Source organism: Eptesicus fuscus, chromosome 14 (genome assembly GCF_027574615.1).
Source record: "Eptesicus fuscus isolate TK198812 chromosome 14, DD_ASM_mEF_20220401, whole genome shotgun sequence".
Classification (NCBI taxonomy): domain Eukaryota; kingdom Metazoa; phylum Chordata; class Mammalia; order Chiroptera; family Vespertilionidae; genus Eptesicus; species Eptesicus fuscus.
In genome coordinates, this window is record NC_072486.1 from 75,367,181 (window position 1) to 75,384,831 (window position 17,651).

Genomic DNA, 17,651 nt, shown 5'->3' on the forward strand with positions numbered 1-17,651 from the left:
ATTTCTTATTATTATTGTTTTATATACTGTTCATCCGAAAGCTATGTATTGGCCACTCACAGCCTGATGAATGTCCTCAGGTGCTGGCGGAAATTACAAATAAGGATGAAACACCACCTTGGAGCTCATAATGTCCCATTGCATCCCCCTCTTGGCTGGAGCTCAGGGCATTGAATTTGACTGGAAATACATCCAGATGAACATTGATTCCAACATCAGTCTGGTCCATTGCGTCCTCGCATCTGCCCAGGTGCGGATGATATCACGCTCTGACCTGCACCACAATTTCCAGCCAGCTCTCCTCCTGCTGATGTGCCTCAGCATCTATAAGGCCTTTTTCTTGGAGACCTTCATCCACCTTGGTTCCCTGGGCAGCTGGATGGCACCTCTGGTGGGAGCAGTAGTGACGGGGCTGCTGGTCCTCAGCACCCTGGCCTTGAATGTCGCGGTTGCCAATGTGCACTCCTAGGCTTGGGTCCCAGCCAGTCACATACCTTTTCCTTGTCTCCAGGTTTTAGTGAAGTAAACAGTATTTGGAAAGTTAAACACACACACACACACACACACACACACACACACACACACACACAAAATAAACAAACAACAACCAAGAAATCACAGTGTAGTAGGAGAGATAAAAAGTACACAAAGTCAAAGTAGTAAACGAGTCCCAAGAGAGACCACTGGAATCCCTTAATTTCACTTAATAGAAGCACTATGTATGCCTTTCCCCTTCCTATTAAATCACAAGCATCTTCAAAACACAAACCTTATCATATGCTTTGGGTCCTTCACAGACTCTAAGCTGACCATTTTGCCCATTGTGAATACAAAAGTATTAATGCATTTTCTTGATTCACTTAAGGAACACAAACAATGAATACTTTGAAAATGGTCATTGCTTTAAATCACACATTATCTATAATAATAAAAGCAAAATATGCTAATTAGACCAGACAGCCGAACAACCTTCTGGATGTCCTTCCGGACATCCTTTCAGAGGACCTTCTGGACGAAGCCGGGGCTGCGCGGGCCGAGGCAAGACACCGCGACCGCGAGGGCTGAGCCCCTTGCATGAATTTCATGCATTGGGCCTCTAGTTTTAAATACTTGAGGAAAACATAATGAAATCTTACTTTATGGAACCTAAAAATATGTCAACAAATCAACAAATTAAATAATATTACAAGAAACTCCAGGAGACTGTCTTAATACTTCTATTTTATCAGAACTTTGTGTAACATATTAATTTTGAATAAATAATCTATTGCCTTAAATTTATAAATTGTTTGTTCTGAAAATATTAACAGTGTTTTTGTCATCAAAATTGACCTTGTATACAAAAGTACTGTAGACTATGAATAACTATTTTTTCTAGATTATTCTGTTGAAGACTGTGAAATGTCAAATGAAAAGAAAGTTTTAACACTGACTTAATTGTTGCCTAAAACTAAAATGCGTACCAAGGAAAGAGTATATAGACTTTGACTAGCACATACCAGCATTGTAAATTCAATAACATAATTTTCTAAAACAAACAAACAAACAAACAGACAAAACAGAAAGAAGAAGAAGAAAAGAAAGCTGGGAACAGCACTGGGTTGCCAGCTTTATGTTTTTCCAAGGAAGCAGGGTAATGATTGAAAGAGCGTTCCCTTCGGAGTTGTTTGTTTGTTGTCACAAGCCACTCTGTCATGGTTGGCATTTGTCCTCAGGTTGTGTTGGGGTTTAATTTTCCACTTCTAAAAACATATGTCCCTTATAACAAATACAGTTTATCTGAATATATTTATTTTACTTCCTAAAGTAATCCTTATTGCTTTTTTAAAAATTCTTATTTCTTTTTATTATTATTTATGGTAGTAAATGTTTACAATATTACCTTTGTATTAACTACCTTAAATTAGAAGTATTAAGTGAATAAGGAATATGTGTTTTTAAAACACTCTTGTTTTGCATCTTAAACAACTGATCATCTAATAACACTTTATAAGAACAACTCTAGAATAGAAAATTTCAAGCTTGTATTTCAGATTGACTATAAAGATAACCTACAATTCTTCTCAAGCAATGTGAGACAGTTAATTCAGAGTAAATCATTTAACTAAAATCAAAACCATCTCCAAATATGTAATTGCTTTGGCTTAAAAATCTGTTACAGTTAAGACAAAATTACCATTGTTCATAGGTACCAACAAATATGTACATTAATTAGACATACAGCTATGAAAATGAAATTAGTGAATGTAAAGGAACTTAAAATATTTAAAGAACCACATAGAGAACTGTTATTTACAAAACATGACTTTTGTGTTATAGAAAAATAGTCTAACAAAAATCCAAACTTGTTATTAACTGTTTCAAACACAAAGGAACTCTAAGTTACTGAATTTGGGCCTTCTGTGCTACTATCTTGATTTTGCTGAGTCCAGTTGGAAGGCCCAGGACTTCTGGCTTTATATGTTACGGTAAATTGCTAAGGCCTGACAACAAGCAGCACTTTGCCAGGCTCAGACACCACGTTGATATGCTAATGATCCATAATGAAGCCACCAGACATCAATTACATTACGAGACCAGGAACAGGGCCAACACAGGTACACTCTGCTAATTTGTTCATCTCTGTTGGCCAAAAGCCAACAGCATGACAAGTGAATGCCCCGAAAGCCATTGGGGCACGGCTCCTTCACTTCAGGAAAGGATTGGACATTGCATACCCCTGTGATCTCTATCTGTCTAAGGACCCCTTAATGAACCGTACAAGTACACCTAATGAGGATACATCTGAAGGGTCAGTATAAGGTAATAAAGAAAAGTTGAAAGTAGAAAAATGATAAGAGACACAAAACTTAATCAAATCTCTAAAGCACAAAGCAGCAACAACACAAAAGACAATTCCATTCTTTTCCAATATTTTGAATTTTGAACAAGTACAACTCAATATCGTTAATAAAATTAGTGTAGTTGTGTTTAATATGAGCATTAAACTCTTTATTCACAGCATGTATTTTTATTTGTAATAAACTAACACTCTCAAGCCAAAATATTTTCCATTTGGACACACTTTTGCATTTTTAATATAAATGAGCATAGAAATGTAACTTCTTGAATATGACTTTTGGACAAATGTAAAAACAATTAATGAATAGTATATACATATAGAATAGAAGCAACTAACAGTGTTATAAAATAAATATGTAATAAATACAATAAAATTTAATGCTTTGTACAATGCCTTGGAAATCAGTTGATGGGGTTTAAACAAAAGGATATAAAATTTCTATATATTAGAATCATAAGGGTAAAAACTCTATTCTGGTGAGTTTTGTATATAATAAGTTACTAATAAAATAATTGGTTGGTATTTTTTGGCCATTACGGCAATCATTATGGATAGAGATACTACATGAAGCATCAGGCCACTTATTAATGCCTCTGTGTCCTTTTTTTTAGCAGTGCCCAAACCAGCCCAGCTTACTCTGAGCAGAGCGGGGAAAGCAAGAAGATGTTGGTAGAAACAGTTTCAGCTTCCAGTGCTGCAGAAATATTCAGTCTATAGGCAAACTGAAGTATTGAGGGACCTAACAACTGTAGATCCACAGACCAGGTAAGCATCAGGTTAGCAGTCTGCTTTACAAGAGTCAGGAATTTAGAAAAGAAGAACAGTTAAAGTTTACAAAGTCAAGAGATCAGAAATTCTCACATCACTAATCATTCTTTGGTTTATTTTTCTTTCCTTTTATTAAATTTATTGGGGTGACATTGGTTAATAAGATCATGTAGGTTTCATTTCTATAATACTTGATCTGTCTATTGCACTGTGTGCCCACCACCCGAAGTCAAATCATCTTCAGTCACCAAATATTTGCCCTCCTTTTTCCTTTACTAGTCTCCACCCTCTTCCCTCTGGTAACCACTATACTATTATTGTTTATGTCTATCAGTTTCAGTTTTATATCCCACATATGACTGAAATTATATGGTTCTTAACTTTTTCTTACTTATTTAAGATAGCATAATGTTCTCAAGGCCCATCCATGGCAGTATTTCATCTCGTCTTATGGCTGAGTAGTATTCCATTGTATATATGTACCACATCTTTTTTTTATCCAATCTTATATCAAAGAACATGGTTGTCTCCATGTCTTGGCCACTGTGAATAATGCTGCAATGAACATAGAGGTGCATATATCTTTGCAAATAAATGTTTTTGAGTTTTTCACGTAGATACCCAGAAGAAGGATTGCTGGGTCATGTTGTAACTCTATTCCTAACTTTTTGAGGAACTACCATACTCTTTTCCATAGTGGCTGTGCTAGTTTACATTGCCATCAGCACGGAATGAGGGACTTCACTAACTATTAGGGTAATGCAAATCAAAACTACAATGAGCTACCACCTCACCCCTGTTAGATTAACAGCAAGTGTTGGAGAGGTTTGGGAGTAAATGGTTTATTTTTCTGTTTCAGCTTTCAGACCCGACTCTTGTTAATGCTCTTCTGACTTTAACCTTATCACTTCTCAGTGACTTGGCTGCTGACCAACATCAGCACCCCCACCCGCTACTCCAACTCTTGCTTTCTGGGACATCTTTTGCAGCATTGGGTTTCTACGTGTTAGTTTCACCCTCTCTCAACACAGAACTTCATGTCTATGGCAATTCCAGGCCTCTAATGATTTTACAAGGTGATTTAAAAAAAAGAAACTTAGTTATTAGACTGCTGTATTCAATTAATTCATTTCATAGGAGCCTCTTCACTGTAGCAGATTAAGTAGTATTTTGATTGCCTGCTTGTCAAAGGAGTAGTGATCTCATATGCGATTATACTATGTACTGCTTAAGAGTATGAACTGTGGCATGAGACAGTCAGTATTTGAGCCTCAGATTTACCACCAACTAGCTATGAATCATGTACACGTAAATTAACCTCTCTGTGCCTCAGACAATATTACCATCTACATAAAAGAACTGTTATAAGAATGCTATTTAAAAATGTTTATAAAGCATTTAGTATATTGCCTGGCCATGGTACATGCCACCTATATGTTAGAGGTTGGTAGTAGATGTGGTGTCATTTATAATCAGGCAATCTGCTTCAGGTGCAACGTGCAAGATTGTTGGCATATGAATAACCCCTCCACCTGGGCAAGGAGCACCAATGCCACAATTCCCTACACACCCATCCTCTGCTCTGGTCGGTTAAAGATGGTAACATTTTTGGCGACCTCTCCCTTTGGACATAAAATCGAGTTCCCCTCCTCTTAAAAATAGGTTGGCTTTATTGACTTGCTAGACAAATAGAATATGACAGAAGTAATGTTCTTGCACTTCTGAGGCTAGGTTATAGCTTTGTAGTTTCCACTTGTTGTCAAGCTGTGAGGAAGCCCAAGCAACCCACATTAAAAGGAACTAAAGCACTCAGCTGACAGCCCTGGCTGAATTCCAAGCCAGCAGCCAGAACCAACTTGCCAGCCTTGGAGTGAACTATCTTAAGTGGCTTGATCCTACATGTTCAATCTAGCGGCCCCTACTAAAGCTACCCAGAGTAGAGACCAGCTTTCCAGATGAGCCCTGCCAAAACTGTACTGTGTAAGCAAAATAAATGATTGCTGTGATTTTAAGCTACTAAGTTTCTGGATGGTTTGTTACACAGCAATAGATAACTGAAACATTTATTAGAGCAGTGTAGTAAGCCACACATCGAAGTTCTGTTTATCGGTACGTAATTTACTTTGGCACAGTGCTACCAAGACAACTGTTGATGCTACGTATGTTCCTGTACACTAGCCACCAAGTTAGACCTGCTGACAAGTCTGCTCAGCACTCCTTATGAATAACCTTAGAGACTAAAGTTTTCTTAAAACTATAGAGGGAATTTTATACTCACTCTTCTGTCCTTCTTCAAGTTAAGAGCCATGGCTGAGGCTCTCACTATCATAAGAATGGACTTCAAAACTGGGCCTGCATATTAGCTATTAAAATTGTGATGCTATTCTTCACAGTGATTAGAAACTATCTAAAAGTATCTATATTCTCAAAATGGCACTCTCATTTAAATAATGGATTTTAAGTATGGAGCAATTTGTTTAGTTTCAAAAATAAAGTCATATATATTGTATTTCAAAGTAGGGTTACCGGTTTGTGTTCTCCATGTTGTACCCGATTTTGTTATCAAAGTCTATACGCCACGAAGCACTATCCAATGTATATAATTTAGTTCAATTAGAAAGTTATACTGTGCTTTTAAAAGTATATCCATGAGGAGAGTAAAGATAGCAGTGAAGTAGATGGAAGCTACACTCACTTCCTACCAGGACCAAACTGGAATTATAGCTAAATTATAGAACAATCATCATGGCTAACCAAGTGAAGATTAGCTGAAGAGAAGTCTTATAAACAAGAACTTAAAGAGGAGGTCACATAGAGACTGCTCCAAACAGGTTGCCAAGGGCCAGTCACAGGCCACGTCCTATGTGGCCTGCACCAGAGTGACTCCCAGGAGGTCCAGAACCAACGCACCCAGTGGCCAGCGTCAGACAACATCAGAGCAGGATCCAATAAGCTTCACAACTGGCATCTTCAAAGAGAAATCTTGGCAGATACTAAACCTCAATGAGGCAAATTTTGCTTCATGTGGTCAGCACCTCCACAGCAGCTCACACCTCATGGTCAGGGTTGAGCCTCAGAGTCAGCCAGCCTAAGGGCACATCCCACAAGCCAATGACCCAATTACATTCAAAACTCACAACAGAAGGGCCCACATAACCCACACAAAGAACATTATTGGAGCATGCAGTTCAAGTGATCAAGGAAACTGCACCACTGGACCCCACAGGACACCTACTATATAAGGCCACGAAGAATGACAGTCATAGCAGATTTATGTCTTACATAGAAAAAAACACAAAGATGCATCCAAAATGAGAAGACAATTATAAAAAAAAAAGCCCCAAATGAAAGAACAGCAGACATCTCTAGGTAAAAAGCTAAATGAAATGGAGGCAAGTAATTTATCAGATACAGAATTCAAAGGAGTGGTTCTATGGATGCACAACAGCATGAAGAAGGACATAGAAACCAAAAGAAAGAATCAGGCAGAAATGAAGAATACAATATCTGAAATGAAGAAAACACTGGAAGGAATAAACAGTAGATTAGATGAAGCAGAGGATCAAATCAGTGATTTGGAAGAAAAGGTAGAAAAGATTCCCAGTAAAGCAGCAAAAAGAAAAAAGAATTTAAAAAATGATAACTTAAGGGAAATTTGGGACAACATGAAGTGTAACAACATCTACATCTAGGGGTACCAGAAGGAAAAGAGAGAGAGCAAGGAATCAAGAACCTATTTGAAGAATTAATAACAAAATAATTCACTAGCCTGGTAAAGGAAAAAGACATACACATGTCTAGGAAGTACAGAGAGTCTCAAACAAGATGGACTCAAAGAGGCCCATGCCAAATCACATCATAATTAGTATGGGAAAGTTTAAAGACAAAGAGAGAATCTTAAAAGCTGCAAGAGAATGGTAGTTAGTTTCCTACAGGGGAGCTCCCAAAAAACTGTCAGCTGATTTCTCAACAGAAACATTTCAGGTCAGAAGGGATTGTTCATAGCAGCACTATTTACAATAGTTAAGATCTGGAAACAGCCCAAGTACCCAACAGGAGATGAGTGGATAAAAAACAATAACACAAAAAACTATGGTACATTTACACAATGGAATACTTGCACCTGTAAAAAAAAGAAGAAGGTTCACTTACCCTTTGAGACAGCATGGAGGGACCTGGAGAGTATTATGCTAAGTGAAATAAGTAAGCCAGAGAAGGATAAGTATCATATGGTCTCACTTACATGTGGAATCTAATGAACAAAATAAATGGACAAAATAGATGCAGAGACATGGAGGCTTGTAACAGATGCAGGATCCTTAGAGGGAAGGGTGGGGGGAGAGAAGAGATCAACCAAAGAACTTATATGCCTATATTCATAACCCATGGATACAAACAATAGTGGGTTGAAGGCCTGAGGAGGGGATGAGAAAGGGAAGGAAGGGGGTCAATGGGGAAAAAATAGGGACATCTATAATACTTTCAACAATAAAGAGAGTTTTAAAAAAAAATTTAAAAAGAAGAATCTCCTCTGACCATAATGGTATGAAACTAGAAATCAATTATAAGAGGAACATTGAAAAGTACAACAAAACCTTGGAGGCTAAATAACAAGTTACTAAACAATGAATGGGTTACCAATGACATCAGAGAAGAATCCAAACATACTTTGAAACACATGAAAATGAAAGCACAACAACCCAAAACCTATGGGACATGGTGAAAGCAATCCTTCATAGCTTTATAAGAGGGAAATTCATAGCATTATAGAACTATCTGAGAAAAAAAATCAACCAACAATAACAAGAAAAATCTCAACTAAAAAATCTAACTTTACACTTAAAGGAACTTCAAAAATAAAATAAAGAAAGCCCAGCCTTAACCAGTTTGGCTCAGTGGATAGAGCATCGGCCTGTGGACTGAAGGGTCCCAGGTTCAATTCGGGTCAAGAGCATGTACCTTGGTTGCAGGCACATCCCCAGTAGGAGGTGTGCAGGAGGCAGCTGGTCAATGTTTCTCTCTCATCGATGTTTCTGACCCTCTGTCCCTCTCCCTTCCTCTCTGTAAAAAATCAATAAAATATATTAAAAAAAAAAAAAGAAAGCCCAAAGTGGGTAGAAGGAAGGAAATAATAAAGATAGAGCATAAATAAACAAAATACAGTCTCAAAAAAACAATACAAAGATCAATGAAATGAACAGCTGTTTTTTTTTGTTGTTGTTTTTTAAAGATAAACAAAATTGATAAATATTTAACCAATGTATCAAGAAGAAAAAAAGAGAGAGGACCCAAATCAATAAAATCGGAAATGAAAAAGGAGAAATAAAACTGACATCAAAGAAATACAAAGGAATGGTAGACTATATTATGAACAACTATTTGCCAACAATTTGTACAATCTGGAAAAAATGGATAAATTCCAAGAAACATAAATATTCCAAAACTGAATCAGAAAGAACCAGATAATCTGAATAGACAGATTGCAGCTAGTAAAAATGAAGCAGTAATCAACACCTCTCAGCAAACTAAAGTGTTGGACTGGATGGATTCACAGGTGAATTTTACAATACAATGAAAGAAGAAATAGCACCCATCTGTAAGCTATAGCTAACAAATTTAAGAGAAGAGAATACTTCCAAGCTCATTTTACTGGGCCAGCATTATTCTAATTCTCAAACCAGATAAAGACACTACAAAGAAACTAAATTATAGGCCAGTATCCCTGATGATCATAGATACTAAAACCCTCAATAAAATACTAGCAAACCAGATCTAGCAATGTATTAAAAGATCATACGCCATGATCAAGTGGGATTTATTCTGGGGATGCAAGGTTGAAACAATATCCACAAATCAATAAACATGATACATCACATAAACAAAATGAAAGATAAAAACCAAATGCTCGTATCAATAAATGCAGAAAAGATATTTGATAAAATCCACACCCATTTATGGTAAGGATCTCTCAATAAAGTGGGAATAAAGGGAATGTATCTCAATGTAATGAAGGCCATATATGACAAACCCACAGCCAACATCATACTCAATGGGCAAAAACTAAAAGCATTTCCCTTAAGATCAAGCACAAGACAGGGACATCCACTTTCACTGCTCTTATTCAACATAGGATTGGAAGTCCTAGCCACAGCAATCAGACAAGAAGAAGAAATAAAAGGCATCCAAATTGGGAAGGAGGAAGTAAAACTGTCATTATTCGCAGATGATCCCAGAGTTCCCACCTGCTCCCTCCAACTGTACTTCACTAGCCCTGCCTGTGGTGCTTGGTCCTGCCTCTGACTCAATGCCTGTCTGGGGCGGTGGAAACAAGTGTGGGGTCTGGGGAGGACCCTGTCTGATGTGGAAGAGGTGAAGTGTGATGGGAGAAGCTTCCACCACTGCCCCTTTTTGTGCATGGTTTGCAGGGAAAAATTAAATAACACAACAGTGGCAATTCATGATGAAGAATTCTACTGCATATCCCGCTATGGAAAGAAGTATGGGCCAAAATACTCTGGTTACAGCCAGAGAGCTGGCACGCACCACATGGACCAGGGCCAGAGGCTGGGCATCAAGCCAGAGAGTGTTTAAACTCCCAGGCCTACAACAAATCCAAGCACATCTGAATTGACTCAAAAATACAGAGGTTCTGAGAAGAGTTCCAGATGTGGGGATTCCATGCATGCTGCTATGAACATAATTGGGGCAGGAAATCTCTGGCACAAAAACTGTTTCCAGTGTGCCAAGTGTGGAAAGAATCTCGAATCAATAACTCTGACTGAGAAATAAGGTGAAATATATTTTAAAGGATGCTGTGCAAAGAACTATGGGCCCCAGGGATTTGGCTATGGCTCAGTAAAGGTGTAAACCTAGAACTGAGATATCACACTGAGAATCTATATAAAAGCCTAAGCAACCATTATGATGGAACAACTAGAATGACCAGTCGCTATGACGGCCACTGACCACCAGGGGGCAGATGCTCAACGCAGGAGCTGCCACCAGCCCGCAGGCCCCAATCACCAATGGGGCCTCCTGGTCAACCTCCCGGTCCCTCCCCCTGGCTGGCAGGTCCCGATCGCCCCATTGGGGCCGGGCCCCAGGCTGGGATGGGGAACCAGGGGTGGGCAGCGTGTGGGCGGCGAGGGAAGGAGGAGTTGGGGAGATGGGGAGGCAGGGAACCTGATTGGCCCTGATTGCTGGCCAGGTCTAGGGACCCCACCCATGCATGAATTTCCTGCACTGGGCCTCAAGTCTCTACATAATCTAGGCACAAATAATCTAGCACTAAACTACAGTGAAATTCTACCAGTACTATGTACTGTATGTTGCCCTATACTTGGGTAGGCTGGCTGACTAGTAGGAAGAGGACACTGCATTCTTTTGCTTTATTCATCAGCATATTCAAAAACTATTTCTTTTACATTTTAAATAGAACTTCATTTCGAAAAATAAAAGAAAAAAGAAAAAACCCTAAAGACTCCACCAGAAAACTACTAGATCTAATAAATAAATTTAGCAAAATAGCTAGATACAAAATTGTTATTCAGAAATCTATGTCATTTTTGTACACCAACTAGTGACCAGGTTCACGGGTTCAGCACATTGAAAGGAAATTAATTAGAAGGTGGCCAGCAGGGAGGGACTGGGCAAGACAGGCCAGACACACTCTGGAGCCAACCTCCCACGGTCCCTCCCTCGCGGGCAGCACCTGGGGTGTCGCCATGGCTCAAAGCGCATCTGCAGAGTGAGTGGGGTCCCTCCGGCAGGTAGGAGTCCCTTGGCCTGGCCTGCGGGGATCGGGCTGAAACCGGTTCTTCAACATTCCCCGAGGGGTCCTGGAGTGCGAGAGGGCACTCTGCAAAGTTGCTGTCATACAGGGTGCGTGTGAACGCAAATGCAAGTGTGCAATAAACTAGATTCGGGGCCAACAGTGCCCCAGCAACAACATAACCCATGGCCTAAGGTGGAATTGCATAGTTCCCTCCTCTCTGGTTTTGGGGTGCATCACCCAAGAACAGCCACTGCCAAGTCACTGCAGCTCAGCAGCTCATGCATTGAGCATCTGCCCCCTGGTGGTCAGTGTGCATCATAGCAACTGGTCAGACGGTCAGACACTTAGCATATTAGCCTTATATATATGTAGATAATGAGCTATCAGAGAGGGAAACTAAGAAAACAATCCCATTCATAGTTGCTTCAAACAAATAAAATACCTAGGAATAAATTTAACCAAAAATGTAAATGAGCTATATTCAAAAAAATTATAAGATATTGAAAAAGATACAAATAAGTGGAAGCATATACTTGTGCCGAGCCAGCTCAGCCAGGTTCGGTGAGCCTGAGAAGGGGCGGTGAAGGATTGAAAAAAGACAGACAAGAGAAAAAAGCTGGGTCTGGGTGGGACACTGACCTCTCTAAAGGAGAGGCAGTGCTACAGCCTGTAAGCCGTCTCCTTATTTTATAGCCAGATTCCGCGAGGCAAAGTAAGGGCATGGTTACAACGTTCTCGTGGGTTTCGATCCCACTCAATTACATGCACCTGAACTCTATCAAGCCCACATCACTCTGACACGTGGGACCACGTGTTCGGACCATAGGTTCAAGCTTACAACTATAGCTGTTGGCTATAATTGTGCTGGGAGGGCTTTGCTCTCCAGGCTGGGATTTCCCCGTGGCCATGAGAGGACCATGCCCTCTCATTAGACAGAGGCTTGAACCTGTCCAAACACTGTAGCTGCTCTCCACATATACTGTGTTCATGGATAGGAAGAATTAGCATCATTAAAATGTCCATGCTACCCAAAACAATCTATAGATTCAATGCAATTCTTATCAAGAAACTGATGTGGTGCTCCACAGACCTAGAACAAAATATTCCAAAAAATTTTTTAAATATAATTTTATTTATTTCAGAGAGGAAGGGAGAGAGTTAGAGAGATAAAAACATCAGTGATGAGAGAGAATCATTGATTGGCTGCCTCCTGCACAGCCCCATACTGGGGATCCAGCCCACAACCTGGGCATGTGCCCCGACCTGGAATCGAACCATGACTTCCTGATTCACAGGTCGACGATCAACCACTGAGCCACAGCGGCCAGGCAATATTCCAAAATTTTACATGGAACCAAAAAAGACCTAAAATAGCAACAGCAATCTTCAGAAAGAAACACCAAGTTGGAGAAATCAGGCTACCTTATATCAAATTATACTACACGGCCATTGTATTCAAAACAACATGGTAGTGGCATAAAAACAGACATATAGATAAATGGAACAGAATAGAGAGACCAGAAGTAAACCCATGCCTTTATAATAAATTAATATTTGACAAAGGAGGCAAAGCATATAATGGGTAAAGATAGTCTATTCAATAAGTGGACAGATATGTGCCCCCCAAAAAAAATTAGACCACCTTCGTACACCATACACAAGAATAAACTCAAAATGGATTAAAGATTTAAATGTTAAACTTGAAACCATATAAATCCTAGGAGAAAACATAGGCAGTAAAATCTCAGACATTTCTCATAGCAATTTTTCCCCCAATATATCACCTCAGGCAAGGGAATCAAAGAAGAAAAAAGAGACTACATCAAACTAAAAAGTATTTTCATGCAAAGGAAACCATCAACACAATGAAAACACACTGAATGGGATAATATATTCACCAATACATCTGATGAAGGGTTAATATCTAAAATTTATAAAGAACTTATACAATTTAACACCAAAAATCAAACAATTCAATTAAAAAATGAGCAAAGGATCTGAATAGACACTTCTCCAAACAGTACATACAGATTACCAACAGACATTATGGAAAGATGCTCAATGCCACTAATCATCAGAGAAATGCAAATTAAAACCACCTTGAGATATCACCTCAGACCTGCCAGAATGGCTATGATCAATAAATCAACCAACAACAAAAGTGGGCAAGGATGTGGAGAAAAGAGAACCCTCATGCACTGATGGTGGGAATGCAGACTGGTGCAGCCACTATGGAAAACAGTATGGATTTTCCTCAAAAATTTAAAAATGGAACTGCCTTTTGACCCAGAGATCCCATTTCTAGGAATTTATGTTAAGATCCCGAAACAGTGATTCAAAAGAATATATGCACCCCTCTGTTCATTGCAGCATTATTTACAATAGGCAAAATTGGGAAGCAGCCCAAGTGTTCATCAGTAGATGAGTAGATAAAATCTGTGATACACAATGGAATACTATTCAAGCTATAAAAAGGAAGAGAATCTTAACCGTTTCCACAGCATGGATGGATCTGGAGAGTATTATGTTAAGTAAAATAAGCCAGTCAGAGAAAGACAAATACCATATGATTTCATTCATATGTGGAATCTAATGAACAGAATGAACTAACAAACAAAATACAGACATAGATAGAGAACAGGCTGACAGCTGTTAGTTAGAGCTGGGGGGGTTTGGGGACTGGGTTGGGGAAGATAGAGAGATCGAACAAAATAGAAGAAAGAGAAATTTATACTTTAAATAAATTAGGTTTCATAAGTCACTTCAGACTAGTGAGTTTATCATTGCAATTAAAATAATAATTAAGCCCTAGCCGGTGTGGCTCAGTGGATAGAGCATCGGCCTTCGGACTCAAGAGTCGCAGGTTCGATTCCGGTCAAGGGCATGTACCTTGGTTGCGGGCACATCCCCAGTGCGGGGTGTGCAGGAGGCAGCTGATGGATGTTTCTCTCTCATCTATGTTTCTGACTCTCTCTCCTTCTCCCTTCCTCTCTGTAAGGAATCAATAAAATATATATATTTAAAAAAACAAAAAAAATAAATAAAATAATAATTAAAAATTAAAGAAAATAATTAGCATGCCTTTTTAAATTTCAAAATCAGACAGCTGTTTTATTAACAGTTATAAAAACTGGAATAGTATTTGCCCTTAGGCTGAAACAATGTGTCTATTTCACTAATTTCAGTGTGATGCTTAATTAAAAAAAAAAAATAAAACAACAGATATTTTGCAATGTACACCGACCGCCAAACCACAGAAATTTAATTTTCACTAGATCTATATAAAATTTTACATACATAATGTGCATATTTATATAAATAACAATTGTATTTAGTCATCCTTCTTAGAGATATACTTGTTTTCAGGTATTCCACAATTTTTGAAGGGAAATGCTGGATGTAGAGTAATGGAATTGCAAAGTATTGTTAGTGCATCAGTGAAGATCAGAGAATAGTAGACAGGCAGATTTCAACAATGTCAAGACCTATGATGATGCGGAGATGTAACTGTATGTGTTCTAAAGCACTAATTTTAAGATTCTATATGTTTTCTAGTTAATAGCTCTATTAATAAGCTTGGGATATTCAGTAACTTGCTAATACTTATACTGACCCATGCTGATATGTTCCTGGAAGCAAAGGCATCGGATTGAAGGGGCCACCACAATCTGGCTGAGTATATTTTGTGTTTATTTATTTAATCAATTTATTTATTGTTTTATAAATCTTTATTGTTGAAAATATTACATATGTCCCCTTTTTAAAGCTAGGATTTTTAGAAGTCTCACACAGGTGTGCTGAAGAGCAAATTGAGTCCTCTGAAGGGTTTGCCTTAATAATGACAACATGCTATCTAATAAAGAGGGAATATGCAAACTGACCGTCACGCCATCACAAAGATGGTGGTGCCCACAGCAGAGGTGGGGTTTCCATAACACAAGATGGCTTCATGCACAGTGGAGGCTGAGTTCCGGAACAAGCCTTAACAAGCAATCAGCAGAGACCTGAGGCTGCATGGCACTGGGCCGGGGCAGAGTATCTGAGGCTGCACCCCCTGCCCAGCGGGGTTTGACAAAGGTGGGGCTTGCAGGGTCTGAATTTCGCCCAATGGGGATGGGGTTGGCTGTGTGTGGGTCTTTCATGATTTTGAGGCACTGCAGGTGGGCGGGGACTTGACTCTGGGTCCCGGGGCGTGCCCCAGACTCTGACAGGAGGAAGGTTTTCATATACATTTTACTAATGTTCTTTAATCTCTGACACTTCTATTAGAGAGAAAGGGCAAATAGCAATATTAAAATATTTCCTCTAATTAATCCCCTTTTAATGTGCATGAATTTCATGCAACGGACCACTAGTATAGGATATTTAAAAACAATTAAAGTTCAATACCTTTTAGAATAGGCCTATAATCTGTCTGTTTTCATCACTTCCTAATTTATTGGCAATAGCATATTCTATTCATTTGTGTGATTTGCTTGACTTTCAAAAGCATTTGAGTTTAAAACTTCTGAATCACACTTGTAATCCTATCACCTAAAACTGTTTGTTTAGATATGATATGGAAGACACACACACACAAGCATACACATATATTGTAATTTAGCCTGTGCACAAAGTGCATTCTCTACATATTGAAAGAGAGAGAAAAATCAAAATAGTCAAGTGGAATTTGTTGCCCTATTTTAATAACAGACCTGGTCATTTGAATTCCTTAATAACCAATCTTAACAAAATGCTAATAATGCTTTAAAGGCAGTAGTATAATTCCCCAGAATCAACTAAAATCTAATTTTACTAAAAATAATCTAATAAGAATGAGAGGTAATAATATGTATAACATATCTTATAAATGGCATCTAAGACAAAACAAAATTACCATTATCTTCATTTAATGATGAAATAATTGTTGCCAGGAAAAGAAAGTAAGTATGTGACAGCTTAAAACTCTGTCAGCTGAAATGTGTAACTATTGATGCTGCGGAATTTTATCTTACACATTCCATTCACCTTCCCAAATAACTGGCTAATTCAGATGTGTTGCAAAATTATTAGGGGAATTATTCTCTTTGTTTTGATTTTTTTAAAACCAGTGAAATTCATCTTCTCTTTAAATCTAACTATATCTATATTTATATCTATATCTATTTATCTATATGCACGGTTTTTAGTTAAAAGAAAAATAAAACAAAAAACAAACAGAAAAATAAAAGAAATTCATATTTTCAGGTTTAGGTGAACTAATGATGCATTGTAAAATAAAAACAATGGAAAATGTGCCTTTTTAGTACATTTATGATTAGCTATCATTTACTCTGTTTATAGCACACAACTGAGAAACAACATATTTGTATCTATAGATATTCTAATGAGATTAGACAAAAACCTTTTGAAATAAACCTCAAACAGCTATTACCAAGCCTTATTATTGCTTAGTATCTCCTATCACAGTCATTTAGTCACAAATCTGTGGCTATAGACCAAATCCATACAGATTCTAAAAGGACATAAACACCTCAAGGGATGAAAATAGATGCCTGGAAAGTCCTCCTTGAGCAGAAGTTCAACTACTTCTATGGCAGCTCACACACATTTTTCAGCATGGATTTCCCTTATTTAAACAGGTGAAAGTAATTAGATTTTTAAAATATTGTATTGTCAATGTATCTGCACTCTGACAAAATTCATATTGATGATTGGGAAATCCCTAAAACTCAAAAAAATAGGAATTGTGGGAAACACTCCTCATTTTCCACATCACCCCACCACCACGAACAACAACAAAACAATAATAATAAAACAATCCTGAAGAATTAAATCAATCTCTCTCTCTCTCCCCCTCTCCCCCATTCTCTCATTTTTTTATGGCACATCAAATAACCACAGAATGTAAATATAGAATTTGTGGTATTTTTTAAAAAATCAGGTATGGGAAGTACTAAGTACTTTCTATAGGAAACTTTGAAAGTACATTAAAAAATAAATCTACACGATGGTTGCTATCAATCGTACTAAGCTTATTGTAAAAATTAGATTGAAAAAACAAAATCTCTGTAAAGGGCTATTGTCAGACCCTAGCTGTATGAAAATGGTCTTTTAGAGATCTAAAAAGATTAATCTTCTTTAAACAATGAAGTCATTTCAATGTAAAAAATTATACAATGAAAACCGCGGAGCTTTACTTTCTGTAAAGCCAGATAATTATATATGCCATGGCTCTCAGACTTCCTGGTTATCAGGAGCAGTACTCAGTTTTAACATTTATATTTT

At 38.1% G+C, this 17,651-nt stretch overlaps 1 protein-coding gene and 1 pseudogene across 1 annotated transcript in view; one reads left to right on the forward strand and one right to left on the reverse strand.

The window, feature by feature from the left end:
* Positions 1 to 17,651, reverse strand: part of FOXP2 (forkhead box P2) — a 579,029-nt gene that overhangs the window by 332,373 nt on the left and 229,005 nt on the right. The window lies entirely within an intron of this gene.
* On the forward strand, positions 9,915 to 10,477 carry LOC129151395 (cysteine and glycine-rich protein 2-like; annotated as a pseudogene).